General features: G+C 41.1%; 1 protein-coding gene across 1 annotated transcript in view; it reads right to left on the reverse strand.

Annotated features, from left to right (window-relative positions):
• The window catches only part of cv-c (RhoGTPase activating protein), a 269,141-nt gene extending 259,144 nt beyond the window's left edge, over positions 1 to 9,997 (reverse strand). The window contains exon 1 of the mRNA XM_089588870.1: positions 9,178 to 9,997. The gene's annotated coding sequence lies outside the window, so the exon portion shown is untranslated. The remainder of the gene's footprint in view (positions 1 to 9,177) is intronic.
• Between the last annotated feature and the right edge of the window lie 4,178 nt (positions 9,998 to 14,175).

A 14,175-nucleotide genomic window follows, 5' to 3' on the forward strand; every position in this document is an offset into this window, starting at 1 on the left:
CTGATGCCTTCCTCCCCCTCCAACGATAAACAATTCCCCGGCGTCGTCGATTTGTAATGCAAAGTACAATTATTATCTCGGCCCGCAGTCTCTTTGCTGCTGTTTCTGCTGCTTCGAGGGTGCGCGCGTGTATATATATATATGTACAAGCCGAGAACGCGTATATACAAGTACGTTGCATTATTTGCTCTGCGAGGCATCAGTCTCTCCGCTGGAGGAGCGAGAGAGAGAGAGAGAGACGTAGCATGTACATACGCACGCATTCGCAGATAAATGCCTCTGATTGTTTCGAATCGAAGGAGCGATGCTTCCTTCTTGCTTTTTTTTCGTCTTCTTCTTCTTCTTCTTCTTCTCCTTATCTCTCTCTCGCTTGCAAGTTTGCGCGTTGCATGAAATGGGAGCGCAACAACTGCGTGCCGTGCAATTGCTTGTTTATTGAGAGACGGGAGCGATATTATGTATATGCATGTGTATGCGTGTACACATGTGCGGGGTACGAGTGATTTGTGCAGATATGGCTTATTGGTACTTTGAATAATTAGCTGCGCGTCGATGGAATCGCGTTTCGTAATGGTCTTTTTTTTTTTTTTCATTTTTAAACTTGCTGAATAGACGTTCGCGTTATTGACGAGATGTCTCTTTTTTTTTTCTTTTTCTTTCTTTGGTTACAACAGTTCTGCTCAACATAAATTTGATAAAATGCAAATGTAGAGGCATATCTAGAGTATCTAATGAAATTTCAAGTTGGTTTTAAACTTCATTCATTTTTGTATTTCCTGACAAAGAAAAAAAAATATTTAGGTTGACACTGAAATATATAGTGCTCGAAACTTAATTAAATGGTAGATATTGAATGTAATTGTTTCCGTAGTTTTTACTATAATTACACAAACGCAGCTAAAAAAAAAGGTAATGTTATCCTCTTAGCAGAAAAAAAGGGTGCTGCCACGAGTGTACGAGGTAAAACTCAATGAAAGCGACACAGTGTTAATTAGCATAAGTATATTTCTAAGATCTCGTTAGATTTTACGAGCTGTTAGTTTCTTATCGATGATGTACCTTTTCGATGGTAAAAGAACAGCTGACGCGCTTATAGCCCCGCGTTACTATCTGTTGGACTGAATCGAGTGATATCAGAACTCTTATCGACTCGTAAGTGTGTGAGTGTATTGTTTTTCACTACCGTCACTTTTTTTTAAAATGAGGTTGAGTAAAGTCAAGAGGGTAGTTACAAAAATTTTCATCACCAAGAAATTGAAGTGTTTATTTGGAAGCAAATATATTTTTTTGCCTTTCACCTCGCCTTTCACACTTACACACGTAGGTATTACGGCTCTTGTAGCAACAAGTGCCCACTCAGGATCGATAAACAGCAAAAAAAAAAAAAAAAAAAAAAAAAACCAACAAAAAAAATCACACAAACCTATGTATTGGTAGTTACTCAATAATCATCACGCCACCCACCGAACATCTGAATCACCAGAGGATCATTGTCCGTAGCGTTGCACGCACGGAAAACAATAATTATACACACGCGTTTCCGCGGTGCTATATATATATACCAACTTGCCCCCGCCTGTGCCCATATATTATATAAAACCGTGTATTGTAGTACATTATACGTACGTACGTATGCTTACCTACACGTTATGGCAACATCAGTCGCTGCTGCACCGCGAAGATCTTTGTCGTTTTCAATTGGCGCTACAGTGAAAACCTATACACGTCCTTTACTGTACACACGAGCTTAGACAATCGGGCGCTCCAGCATCCACCGGCCCACGGCAAACCGCGACAGATAGAGCTTAATAAGCGGTTTTCGACGGCGTATATATATGTATACGCGTATAAAAAGCTCGTCACGGGCTGATACTTAATTCTTTGTGTGCCGTGCGGCGATGCCGAAGGAAGCAAGGGAAAAACGAAAGAAAAAAATCGACACGACCGAGCATTCAAAGGCCAAACAATGTACATTCAACATACTTATTATATAAATATAGGACACTCCGTCTGGGGGCCGTGTTTTGCGAGTAGTTGGTACAACACCCGCGCAGGGGCTGCCAAAGGTGTATGTTTGCACGGAGGGGAGGAAGAGCGAGAAAAAAAGTTCGATGCATCACGTGCGATCGTCGACCCGCATCGGCTTGAAAGCCTTCCTCGCCTATTGTAGTACGTACGGTACAAGCACCCCTTGGTCTACGGAGATAAGGCGCGCGTTACACGTGTTGAGGATTTTTTCATAGCTAATTGTCTCGTATACACAACTTCCTAGGTGTTGAGCGCATTGTTTGTCTCTACCCACGTACACAGTGTTTATGATCGCAGGGAAGAAGTAATCGATGCGATCGGTCCCATTTTACTTTTCAGTCGAACATCAAGCTCGAGAGAAAACAGGAAAACCACTCGGAACATATCGTAATCTGTCAACAAGTCCCACGCCACAAAACCATTATCTTGCCAGAGGGAGGGAGACAAAACAATTTTTACTGTCAGGCGATAACGACACGGTTTCCGCTTCTCCGGAAAGAAAAAAAAAAAAAAAACAATGCCACGTCGCGTGATTTTGTCCCTCGAAACTATATATATATCCATCGACTCATGTACAGCCGAGCGGAAGAAGTCGGCGGAGAGCTCACGCGCGCACCGAGGAAAACTCACACCCCCCATATTATAACGGGCTCTTTCCTCAACGCGTGCGTATGAGAAACGCGAGGGGCGTCCACGTTAGAATCGGAGGGAGCGAGTAAGTGTACTCTCACATTAGCCAAGCGTCGCGCGCCCGCTTCCTTAGGTGCGTTACTAATTCGCGCGAGAGACGACGGCAAACCGATCTATACATATATACACGCGGAATACATTACCCCCCGAAGGAGGAGGCTGCCGATAGTGGTGTCGGTCCGTTCCTATCGCGGGAGCAGTTTGCGCGGGATTTTACGTTGCACCGTAAACGTCGAGTGTAAATCATCCTCCTGATCCTTTACACTAGCGCGGATGCGCGAGAAAATTAGAGAGAGAGAGAGAGAGAGGAGCTCGAGGAATCAGGAAGCTCGAATGAATAGCGCGCGGAGCCGTGAGAGACGGAGAGGGAACGCTTTTTGCCATTCAATCTTTTTTTTTTTTTTTTTTTTTTTTTTCTATCGCGGTGTTTGGGCAAGGCTGTACACAATATAGTATATACACGGTGTATGGGCTTTGGTAACACGGGTAGTTTGTTTGCGGAATTTTTAAGACGCGCACGCGTATGGTAATTCGAGAGCGACGTGTGAGAATATTTAAATAAGTTGTGTGTACACGTTTGTATCGTCGAGATGTTTCGGAGCTGATGGTTTTTCAAAAATGATTTTTTATATCGAGGATCATTGGCGGAGAGATTTCTCTCGTACTCGCAGTTGTACCTATCATGGAGAGTCCATCGAAACTAAAAATAAAAAATTAAGAAAAAAAACAGCCTCGTTTGACCAACGCGCCAGAAGCCATAGTCTCCATTCCCGAGATGCCGAAGACGCGCCACGTCGAAGGAGGAAGTTTTAAATTTTTTCCTCGACAACGCGCCAATGCGGTAGAAGTCTTTTTTTTTCATTTTCCGTGATATACTCGCACCACCCGTCTATTGTTCCCTCCTCCCGCGATTGATGAAAAAAAAAAAAAAACGTGGTTTGGCTCTCCCGGATAATTGGACGCCTTCCCTATAGGTTCTCCCTCCACTTTTTGATGCACACTTGTTTGTATGATTTATTTGACGGAGGCTTCCTCCGGCGGACGATTATTGATTGTTTCGCGTTAAACCGCCGAGGTGATGGGCAAGCCTCGAGCACCCCCCCCCCCTATTTTTTTTCTTCTTCGCATCGTCGAAAAATTAACATTACAATCGCAATAACCCATCGACGCGAGAGTGACGTATCCCTTCTCTCGGTAGTATCAACGAGAGGAAAAGAATGCACATCACGTGCGAAAAAGTGCATCTCGAGGTTTTTTTTTTTTTTTTTTTCTTTTCAAGCCAAGCTGGCATCGGAAGATTGTTTACAGCGCACATTGACAGAAGAAAGCGCACCCGAACGAAATTAAACATCGCCGTGTGGGTATCTTATACGTATATCATGTGTGTACAAACGAAGGATCGTTGCACGCGTGTTGTGTGCTCAGAGAGAGTTTGTTCGAGTGTTGGCAGTTTTTCAATTACAAAAATGACGCGAGCAAAGTATCGCTTATAAATAACCCTGTGGTCTGTCGGGAGCCCGTCTTTGTGTACAAACACACACACGCACACAAGCAAGTACAGTGTACGTGGCAATAACGCCGACTGATTTATCCTTCCCTTTGGGTATGTATAGGTACCGAAAGAGGCCCGAGTTTTAACGAGGCCTCCCCCACCCCCGTACTTCTTTCGCGGGCATCGACGGAGTGTTGAATGGGTGTATTTTTTTTTGCGCTGCCGTTGGGTGTGATCGAAAAACCCGGTACTTCTCTGACTTTGTAGGGCAAAGCAAATCGGTGTGAATTTTCTAAGCGCAAGGTACCTCAACTCCGAGTGGCCGAAACTTCTTGGACAGCCGTACCTACACTGTAAGACGCGTAATTACTTTTCCGCGCACATGTAGTGTAACGGAGAATACAGTGCCTTTGATGCGTGCGGATGGAACCGTATTGTGAAAGTCGTAAAAGCGCCTTTGGATCGCGTTGGGAAGGATTTCTCATGTACAGTAGCTGTATAGGGATGAGCTTTTGGTAGATTCAAATGTCCAGAGATGGGCTTAGTGAGCGACTACTTTTTACTCTTCATGCATTTGTTTACAAAAAAAAAAAAAAAAATAGAATTGGTTCTTTCCGACGCAGCAAAAGTAACTAATTGCAACGAGTGCCAATGGAATAAAGAAAAAATAAATAAACAAAAAGTCAGCGATTCGGTCGAGCTCTTGCATTTCACGTGCGAAGAGAAAACGGAAGCCCGGCGAGCTGACTCTGACTGACATGGAGGAGGAAAGTCGTGTCTCTTGAACAAACGGCCGAGCTGTCGATTTTCCTCCTCTACGCGCTCGATTTTGCCTCGCGAGCTCTTTCCTCGATTTTTTTTTTCCAAGCCAAAGATTCCCATGAGCCGAGGACGCGCGTATGTATACGTATAATTTATTCATTGGAAAAGCGAAGAAGAAAGAAAGAACGAATCAATCACTTACGCGGTCAAATGCCAATCGGTGACTGCGTGGCCTCTGGCAGTATACGTGTGCTTTGAGGAAAGGTGGCCGCGACGTGAGCCGGAGTTGTTTCTCGTTTAATTTTTTTTTCCTTTTTTTCTTTTATAAGCTCAAAACTCGGTAGTTTGTTGTGTGGAAATAATTTGTTAATTCACGGAAAAAATCGTATACTTCCAATGATATATAAATCGTCACGTGTGTATCGCATGATTTGTTCGTAAAAACTTTGTGCCGTCACGAGCGTTGCAAGAGAACTATTTTATCATCCATTGTTACTGAGTCACTCGAAAGAGCAGCAATTATACGGCGCGTGTTGCAACGAGCGAAAAAAAAGTTTTCTTCTTCTTTTTTGTCTCCGCGTGTTTTTAATTCGACGGGAACGGCCGATTGATAAATTTAATTCCATAGAAAAATTGTTGTACTGTTTTGGGCTTGTCTACGGCCATTTCTCACCCAACCTTGGACTCGAAACCGTACAGTAAATACAGTAATTTTTTTTTTTTTTTCACATTTATCGTTTTTAACTCCAAGCCGAGGTGACACCTCAAGAAGTGCATGAAATTTTGAGAAAACTCGTGACGAGCGACAATAATGAGCCACGCAAATGTTTTTCTGCTTTTCGAAAAAACCTTGGAATGCACAACTCGTACAACGCATCGGCACCAATGAATATCCACCACACCGGCTGGTGAGTGCAAAAACGCTTCGCTGAATCGTTTGTTGGGCGATCATCGAAATATAGCTTTTAGCGTCGCGGGAATATGACAAACAAGCGATGCCTCATCATTTTTTCTTTTTTTTTGCAGCGCAGGATTTCCAAGTGCATCACCACAGGCGGAAGAAAAAAGCATTACTCGGACACCTCTTTTATCATCGACGGCTAATTAATCGTATTCATACCGCGTGCAGTGCACGAGCGTTTATTCTCATCACGTGCGGGTGTAGCGCAAAAATAGCTTCTCCTGCTGCTGTTAGAAGATAGGACTTGGTTTCTAACTCGGAAATTTCAATCGTCCATTGTCGAAGGTGGTCCAAGGAATACGTATACGTACTAATTAGATTTTGTGGGGTGAACGACATTCGGAGCGTGACATTGCTTGGTCACATTAAGGTAGTGCTTCCGTACTCACTATAGTCCTTTTGGATGAATATCCCATTGTTTTTTAGTATCACCGCAACCCATTATGCGACCCAGTCCTTTGTACGAATCACCCACGAACCCATTCATACTTTCCGAGTTCTATATTGCAGAAAACAAAAATGTATACTTCACTTCCGATGACGCCGTGAACAAGTCATGATTTAGAGATCAGTTGAAAATTTGTATCTTCATCGTGCGCAACCGCGCGTGGAAGTAAATTAATATTGACACCAAAAATATTGCTCTGGCTTATGCTTCAAACGCGTAACACGATCAGTGATATTTTATTACACGTGACAATTGAAGTTGTAAATATTTATGGGACCAGAGACGATGACACCCACTAATCAAGAATGTCGTAGCTGATGATTAATTTTGCTCCCAACTTTTTGGAGCCAACACAAAACTGATGCCGAGTCAAAGTTATCGGTGGAATGTCAAGAGCAGCCTGCCAGGCGTAACAACCGAAATATTCACGTGGCTCTCGAAAAATAAAGGGAAAAAAATCGGGGGGAGGGAAAGAAAAACGAAACGACAGGCGGCACGTATACGCTGTACACCCATTTGAAATAACAAGCGATAACGTCAAGCGTAAACAGAGCCGAGCTCCCAAAAGAGACCCTCTCCGAAAAGCGACACCGCCGCAGAGTCGAAAAGAAATGGAAAAAATACACATGCCCACTCGGAGGGTGGGTGAGAATCGAAGCGTTGACTCTTGCAGCCATGGCAGTTCTGTGAAACAAAAAAAAAGACGCTCTGCTTGACAATAGATAAGAGTTGGCGCGCAAATAGAGATGGAATCGAGAGGGAAATGCAAAGACGAGTGCCTTTTGCATCAGAGCTGTCACTATCTATGTATACGCCAGGGTGGAACTAGAATTTCATTTGCCTATCTCTGGCCTGACAGAGATAGAGGCGCTTCCTCGAGTATGTATGGGAACAGTCGCCGCCTTGGAATAATTTGGTGGAGCAAGTAGTGCGTCTGTAGGTATACAGCTGGATACTAGATGAGGAAGTTGTGCCCTGGTGTGTTGAATATTCACCTTCTGATTTTGTATTCAAAGGTACTTTATTTTCGGTTTTGCCGTCACACGTTGGCTGTTCATCGAGTTTTCTCTTGGTACTGAATCAGAGAATTTTTTCGTCACTTTTTTATCAGTGGATTTCTGCATTAAATTTCATGATTCGACACACCGATTGAACTGTCAAAGGTGTTCTCTTACACTCTGTATTTCTTTTTTTTTCCCCTAATTTATATGAGTAATTTAAAGAATTACAATGATTTAATAAAATAGTCCAATCTTGGAAGGGAAACATCATAAATCAATAAATTATGCTGTGGATTTTTTTTACCCATTAAATTTTTCACAAATCTGAAATAAAAAAATTCTAGTTTAAAACTATACGTGATAAAAAATTTATTCACAACAAGTAAAAGGGTGCATGGTTGAGTACAAGTGCATAAAAAATTCTGGTACAGGTTATATGCGCAACAGTTATTTAATTCGATGAGATAAGAAGAAATTCCGCTTATGATGTAGTAACGTTATAACTTTTTTTTTTTTTTTTTTTTCCTTTCGATATAAATCCAGAAAACAGTTACCTAACCCACACGGAGTCTATGAAATCTACGGGGACCAGTTTTGACGACATTTACTCATTTCAATTAAAGCCGAGAGAGAATCCAACCAGCTGCTACAATGTATATGTATACATATAATATTACACCGGCAATGTCTTTATATCGCGTAGATCAGCATCACTTGTATAATTTTGATCGTGTGATTTTATCGTCGAGTAAAAGTCGAGGTAAAAGTCTTGTACATGTGCTCCTTATTTAGAGCAAATATTACCTGTCGAAGATCCTTATCGGCACTGGTGTAACATTTTTATCGATAATTATTATCGCACGACCATGTTGTTTTTTTTCCCTCCCACAAATTGCAAGCTCTTCCGTTTGCCCGTGACTCACGATATCAGCGCAAACCAGCGAGGAAGTCGTCTAACTTATTGCCCAGCGAGATGTTATCGATGGGGGAGAAACGATTTGTTAACCACGCTAGTAGTACCATCAATTTTGAAATTCGCACTTTGGAAAATTAACTATCCGTACTCTTCACTCATACAAATAAATACGATTGCCTACCGATCGTGTGCTAAAATATTCCGTTTGCTTACGCGCCTGTTGATAACGAACTAACGTATCAAAAGTTTCGAGTGATCGGACAAGTGTTTTGAAACCATCATAAGCCAATTAAGTGTCGAACATGTTCGTATGATTTTCTCGCTCGAGAAACCAAATTTTACTGAAACATAATGTAACCTTGGACAGTGACGCATGGCCAACAGTCGAACAGAGAAAAATGTCACTTTGTTAGCAATCATTTAGTTTTAAATAGAAGTTACGGTATAGAGGGACTCCAGTTGCACCAACGTACAGATAACGAGTCGATAAAAAAAAAAAAAAAAAAAGATAACACATAATTAGCTTCGTTTCTATTTATCACGAATATTTAGCAAAGTGCTACTCAACTGATTTGTTTTCTTGTATAGCGAAATAGTGTATAATTCTTACGTTTAAGATGTGTAAATTAAAATTAATAATTTTGTATATTGTATAAATCTTGTATCTTTTGGCCTATTGGACTTCGGTCTTAACGGCTTAATAAATTAAAAAAAAAAAAAAAAAAAAACAAGTGTACGCACCAGTATGCGTGTCTGCGAGCCAATTGTCCGGTACGAACAGAGTGGGAGATCGGTAAGGAAAAAAAAAAAAAAAAAAATGTAGGTAATGACAAAAGAAAAAAATAAATAAATAAAGGTAAACAAACAGATTAACCCTACCTCGAGAACTAGATAAGATTCCACACGGCGGCAGTTTCGCCAATGACGTGAGCCCCGAGTCGCGATTATGTACAACGTATAGGTACACCTTGTCACCGTGTACGTCCACGTGCTCGCGTGGCTGCTCTCTTCCTCTCTTTCTGTTACGCCACGGTATCATATAAGCAACCAACGAAATTCTCTGAGGCACAGACACTTGAACTTTGGATTATTATTAATACTATATTTTTTCTCCCCGCACCACTGCACACTTGTACGATTTTTCGCGCACTCGGTCACAAACTACGCGCGCCAATGACGATCTACGTGGCATAATACCGATCCTCACATCATCATTCCTTCGATCCCACTTGGACTCGTTCGCGACAGATCGGGAAACACCTGTTTCACGATCGTCAAAAACATTCCGTATCTCACGGTCGATCGATCAGCCGGAAAAACTTATGAGTCACCTCCGACGCGATACCGATTTTCTCGGCTCGGCTTATGGTTGCGTAAGTCGAAAATTATCTATCCAGCGTAGAGTGAGCGATGTGTCACGCGAAAGCATTGGTTCTTTAAGTTGCAGCTTCCAGTGGAGAAGACAGTCAACACGACTAACCGATTTTCTCGGCCGCAACAACGCGTTATCGGCCGACTACAATACACCTGGTCTCACCTGGTAAAAAATGGCACTATACGTATCGAGGTGTACTATTGATCGTTATCGCGCATCCGGAGATCGGTAATTCCCAAAAAATCGTTGATATCGCGGACGCACGAGCGCATGCGTGCAACGCAAGAAAAACCGGCAACGCTTGTTTAAAGTATCGTTGAGGTATGCTCGACGGCCGAGGCAACACTGCCGGCTGGCTGGCGCGCTCCGTGACACCACCGGCGCGCGGGAACGAGCCTCTCTTTTCTCTGTCTCTCTGTTTCTCCGTTCGTACGGCGCGGAGTGTGTGCTGCTGGTCTCCCCCGCCGGCTGATGCACTACGAAACGGAAGAGAGTAAACAAGTAAGTTTAAACGAATAAGTATGCATGTAACGCAGGGGCGCAGATGACCAGAGGCGGATGTGTGCTGCGTTTTTGTTTGTGCATCCATTTGTTTGCGGGTATAATATCAAATACGTGTGTGTATGCGAGGCTGCTCAGCTGTCGGGACTCGATGAGGGGTGCATTGACGCGAGAGAGGGAACCAAGTGAGTTTGCTGGGGAGTAATTTTATTGTAGCCGGAAATTGGATTCAGGGGGTGGAAAGAAATTAGGGGTAAAAAGGGGGCATATGGCTTTCTGAATGAAAAAAAAAATTTACATGTGTTACCAATAAGGGGTTTAAAAAGAAACTCTCAACCACGTGGATCATTGGAGTTTGTTGTTTTTATGCGTTAAGAGAAAAATCTATACGTATAGGTACGTAAATGACAGTGCACGGTGTCGTTTCGTTGCTCGGGAGCTTTTTTACTGTTTGTAATTTAATTTTTACCGCCCAACGGTAATTTTTATCGTTGGTGGTGCAGTGATTTTTACTGCTCGGTGCAATAAAAATATGAATTGTGCAAAAGATAAAGGAGTCCCTGGAGTACGCGGAACGTCACACTTGTGTAAATAATTACTTTTGAGGTTGATGAATGATTCATTTGAAATGATTCGTGACTTTAGATTAAAAATAAACTAGTATTCGTCAACAGCGCTGTGTCACAGACATTTTCTGTTATTTTAACTAGTGTTGATTATAAGTGAAATAGTTGGTATTCATATTTATATTTACCTTTCGTGGATATCATAGAGAACAATTTATGGTTGGATATTTGATTACAAAGCCTCAATGAAGTTCCATCTTGTTTATTTTAATAAGTACAATTTTTAACTTGAGTAGTTAGAACTATTTATCCATAATTTTTCTTGTAAAATTTTATTTTCACAGTCAACTGAGCTGGGATCTGTTTTGTTTGTGGGATCAACAATTTCCAACAAAATTTCAATGTACATAACAGTCATACAGCCAAGTTGAAGCTTGAAAAAAAAAAAAAAAAAAAAACTGTAAGAAAGAAAATTCAAAGTCAAAGATCTGAGCGCAGCGATAAGAATTTTACGTTCACGCATGTTAAGCGTTGCTCGCGCAAACGACTCGTAATATATGTTACAGCCAGAACATGAAATTTTTCACATTTTTAATTTCATGCAGAAAAGAGAAGGAGGAGGAACTCGGCGTTTTAGTCCACCGGTTTTTTTTTTTTTTTTTTTTTTTTTGTTTCTGCGCTCAAAGAACTGCTGTCTTCGCTGACTCTTTTGACTATCTAAATGCATCTCAGTGGTTCCTTAAATATCTGTAAATATCTTTTTCCTCGTTTACCGCGTATCTTTGCTTCTCCGACTTCATCTCCATATGCATGTCTTTTGTACGCGCTGGTCTCCGAAATTAACTCGCGGTTCTATCTACGCACTGCCAGGACAGGTTTTATTAGTTTTTGGTATATTCTTTCGTCAAGTATTGTGGTTTTGTTATTAAAACTTAATGATATCAAACTATTAAGTAAAAGATTAAAATTTAGCATTTATTTCTCACTCGATGACGACAAAAAATGCTATACTCGACGTCGTAATAAATTGAAGAAGCTAAAAGACATATGCTTTTTATACCAGAGAAATCTCATTAAAAGTGTTTATTTTAAAAAAACAGGCTTTATGCATTATTTACTTACTTAGCTTAGGAGACCATTTTAATATGAAAACAAGTGTGTATTTTTCTGACGGCAGCAATACTATTTTAGTTAAGTAATGGAACAAAAATAGATGCTCAGATTTAATGATACATTTTTAAAAAAAGAATATTTTAAAAGTTTAATTAAAAAATTATTTTCCAATTATAATCACTTGAAATGGTAATTAAAACTAAAAAAAATGTATACGATAAAGAACGATTATACTGTGCGGTAACGATCAAACATCGGTTATATCGTGCTTTGTTATTTGAACACGTTTGAGTGACCGATATCACGTTATCCGATGACTTCTACGAAACGGAAATTTTCGAGAAATGTTTTCGTTACGATACAACCGCCAAGTTTGACAATCGGCACTTTGATCCATCGGTCAATGAATTTCCGACTCAAATATTAGTTTGTAAACAAAAACGATTCTCATATATACATTGCCAGATCATGGGAAAAGATAAAAAACAAATGTTTTCCTGCAATTTTAACATTAACTGCACTTAAAACACGCTCTAACAAGCTTTTTTTTCCTCTTATCGCTTTGAATTCCCGAGCTACATCTAATAACGATAAAAAAAAAATTAATGACTTTTTAAAAAAGCCATTATAGGTAACAAGCCACTACACATAATTATCAATGAATAAAATTATTCCAAGTTTTTTTTTTTCAATCAAACAATTGACCCACGTTATCATACGCGTCAAAACGCACGTGGATAATGACGAATTACCGTGAAATAGTGGTACTGTAAAATAACCCAATAAACTCGAAAAATCGTTCAACAAGGAGCTACCGATTTATTGCAAACTATAAGACACATTTGTCTCCCGGTATAGCCATACTACGAAAAAAAGGCCCACATCCTTGGAGAGAAACGGCAACTTCCGCCAAGGCTCCCAGAGGGCATGAAAAATCTCACCGATCACGACTCGTTCCTTCGGATTCCCGCGCAAACGCGAGACCCGCCCCCGAGGTGGCTTTCGAAGTATATGCAAATGCTCGCGTAAACTCGCGGTGGCCCCCGTTTTTCACTAAAACACACACGTACGGGAACGTGCCGCGAGGGCGTCGCAAGCGCACCCGGCAATTACGTGCTTGCGCTGCGCAAAGCGAACCAAGTCCATCGCGAGGATGATTGATAAGGAAGACGAGGAGAGAGGAAATCGTGGAACGGGACCGTGAGAAAAATGGGCCCCATTGGGCGCGAGGTGTGGCCCACCCGCTAGCTCGAACCGGTGCATGGGAGAAACAGATGCTTGTGCGACGTGTACACTTTCGGAGCTTTCTCTGCAAATTTCAGATGCGAAAACCTTACCACTTCGTTTCTAATCAAACTGACTCGAGCTCCACATCTTCGTTGCCAACCTGATGGACGGACGTACACATATAATCGGTGGAAAAAGGGCGATTTCAGAGATCCAAGATACCATATACAGTTTCCATTGCTGAGAAAAAGAGCTCCGTTTTATTGTGTCCTCTCGGGCTGCGTGCGTGAGTCTGTTCCAGCGGATGTGGCTTTGCGATAATTATACGGAGAGGAAATGGGACGGTAGCTGAATGGAAATGAGATAAACCATTCGTTGTTACAATTACTTACTCATTTCAGTGGGATGTATACCGCGAGTTGCTTTTTGTTATCCTTTTTTCATTGTGTTGATGATTATTTTTTATTTTCATTATATACTTTCACCGTTCATCGTCATAACATTACATTCTTACTTGCTTTCGGTAAAATAAGATTTAACGATGAAATTGTGATTCATATGTACAAAAAATGTTTGTTTTTTTTCAATCTGTGTAAAATATCAAAAATGACCCGCTACTCGCAAAATCGCGACAGCGGATTTCTTTTGGGACTCACGCCATCCCTTCTCACAGTGATCCGGTCTGGAGACTGGACTGTGGTTGGTATCAGCATCTGACAAAAGTCAAAGCTCAAATGGCGTATCTTGGTGAAAGATAAGCAGATTAATGAACATACTTACAAAAATACTGTAAATATACTCGCGAAATATCGTCGTTTGTTCAGGCAAAATGACGAAGTGCATCATTTGTTGAAGAAACTAGATTATTTCACAGTAGAGTTGAATTTGGTTTTTTTTTTTTTTTTTAAGTACGTACAGCGTTGGGATGCCTTCTTTGCCAATTTCCTGTAGCTTTTTGGGACTCGGTCCAGATTTTCAACTGCCATTAGTATTTTCCTTTTCTTTTCTCTTTTAGATTTTCTTACCATCTAATGATACAAAAAAATATGTTTTATTTTTAGAAAATATCGCTTAATGTTTATGTCAGACAACTTA

The sequence above is a fragment of the Copidosoma floridanum genome, unplaced genomic scaffold (genome assembly GCF_036245765.1).
Source record: "Copidosoma floridanum isolate Cflo_tuat_1 unplaced genomic scaffold, Cflo_Japanese_pri ptg000007l, whole genome shotgun sequence".
Taxonomy (NCBI): Eukaryota; Metazoa; Arthropoda; class Insecta; order Hymenoptera; family Encyrtidae; genus Copidosoma; species Copidosoma floridanum.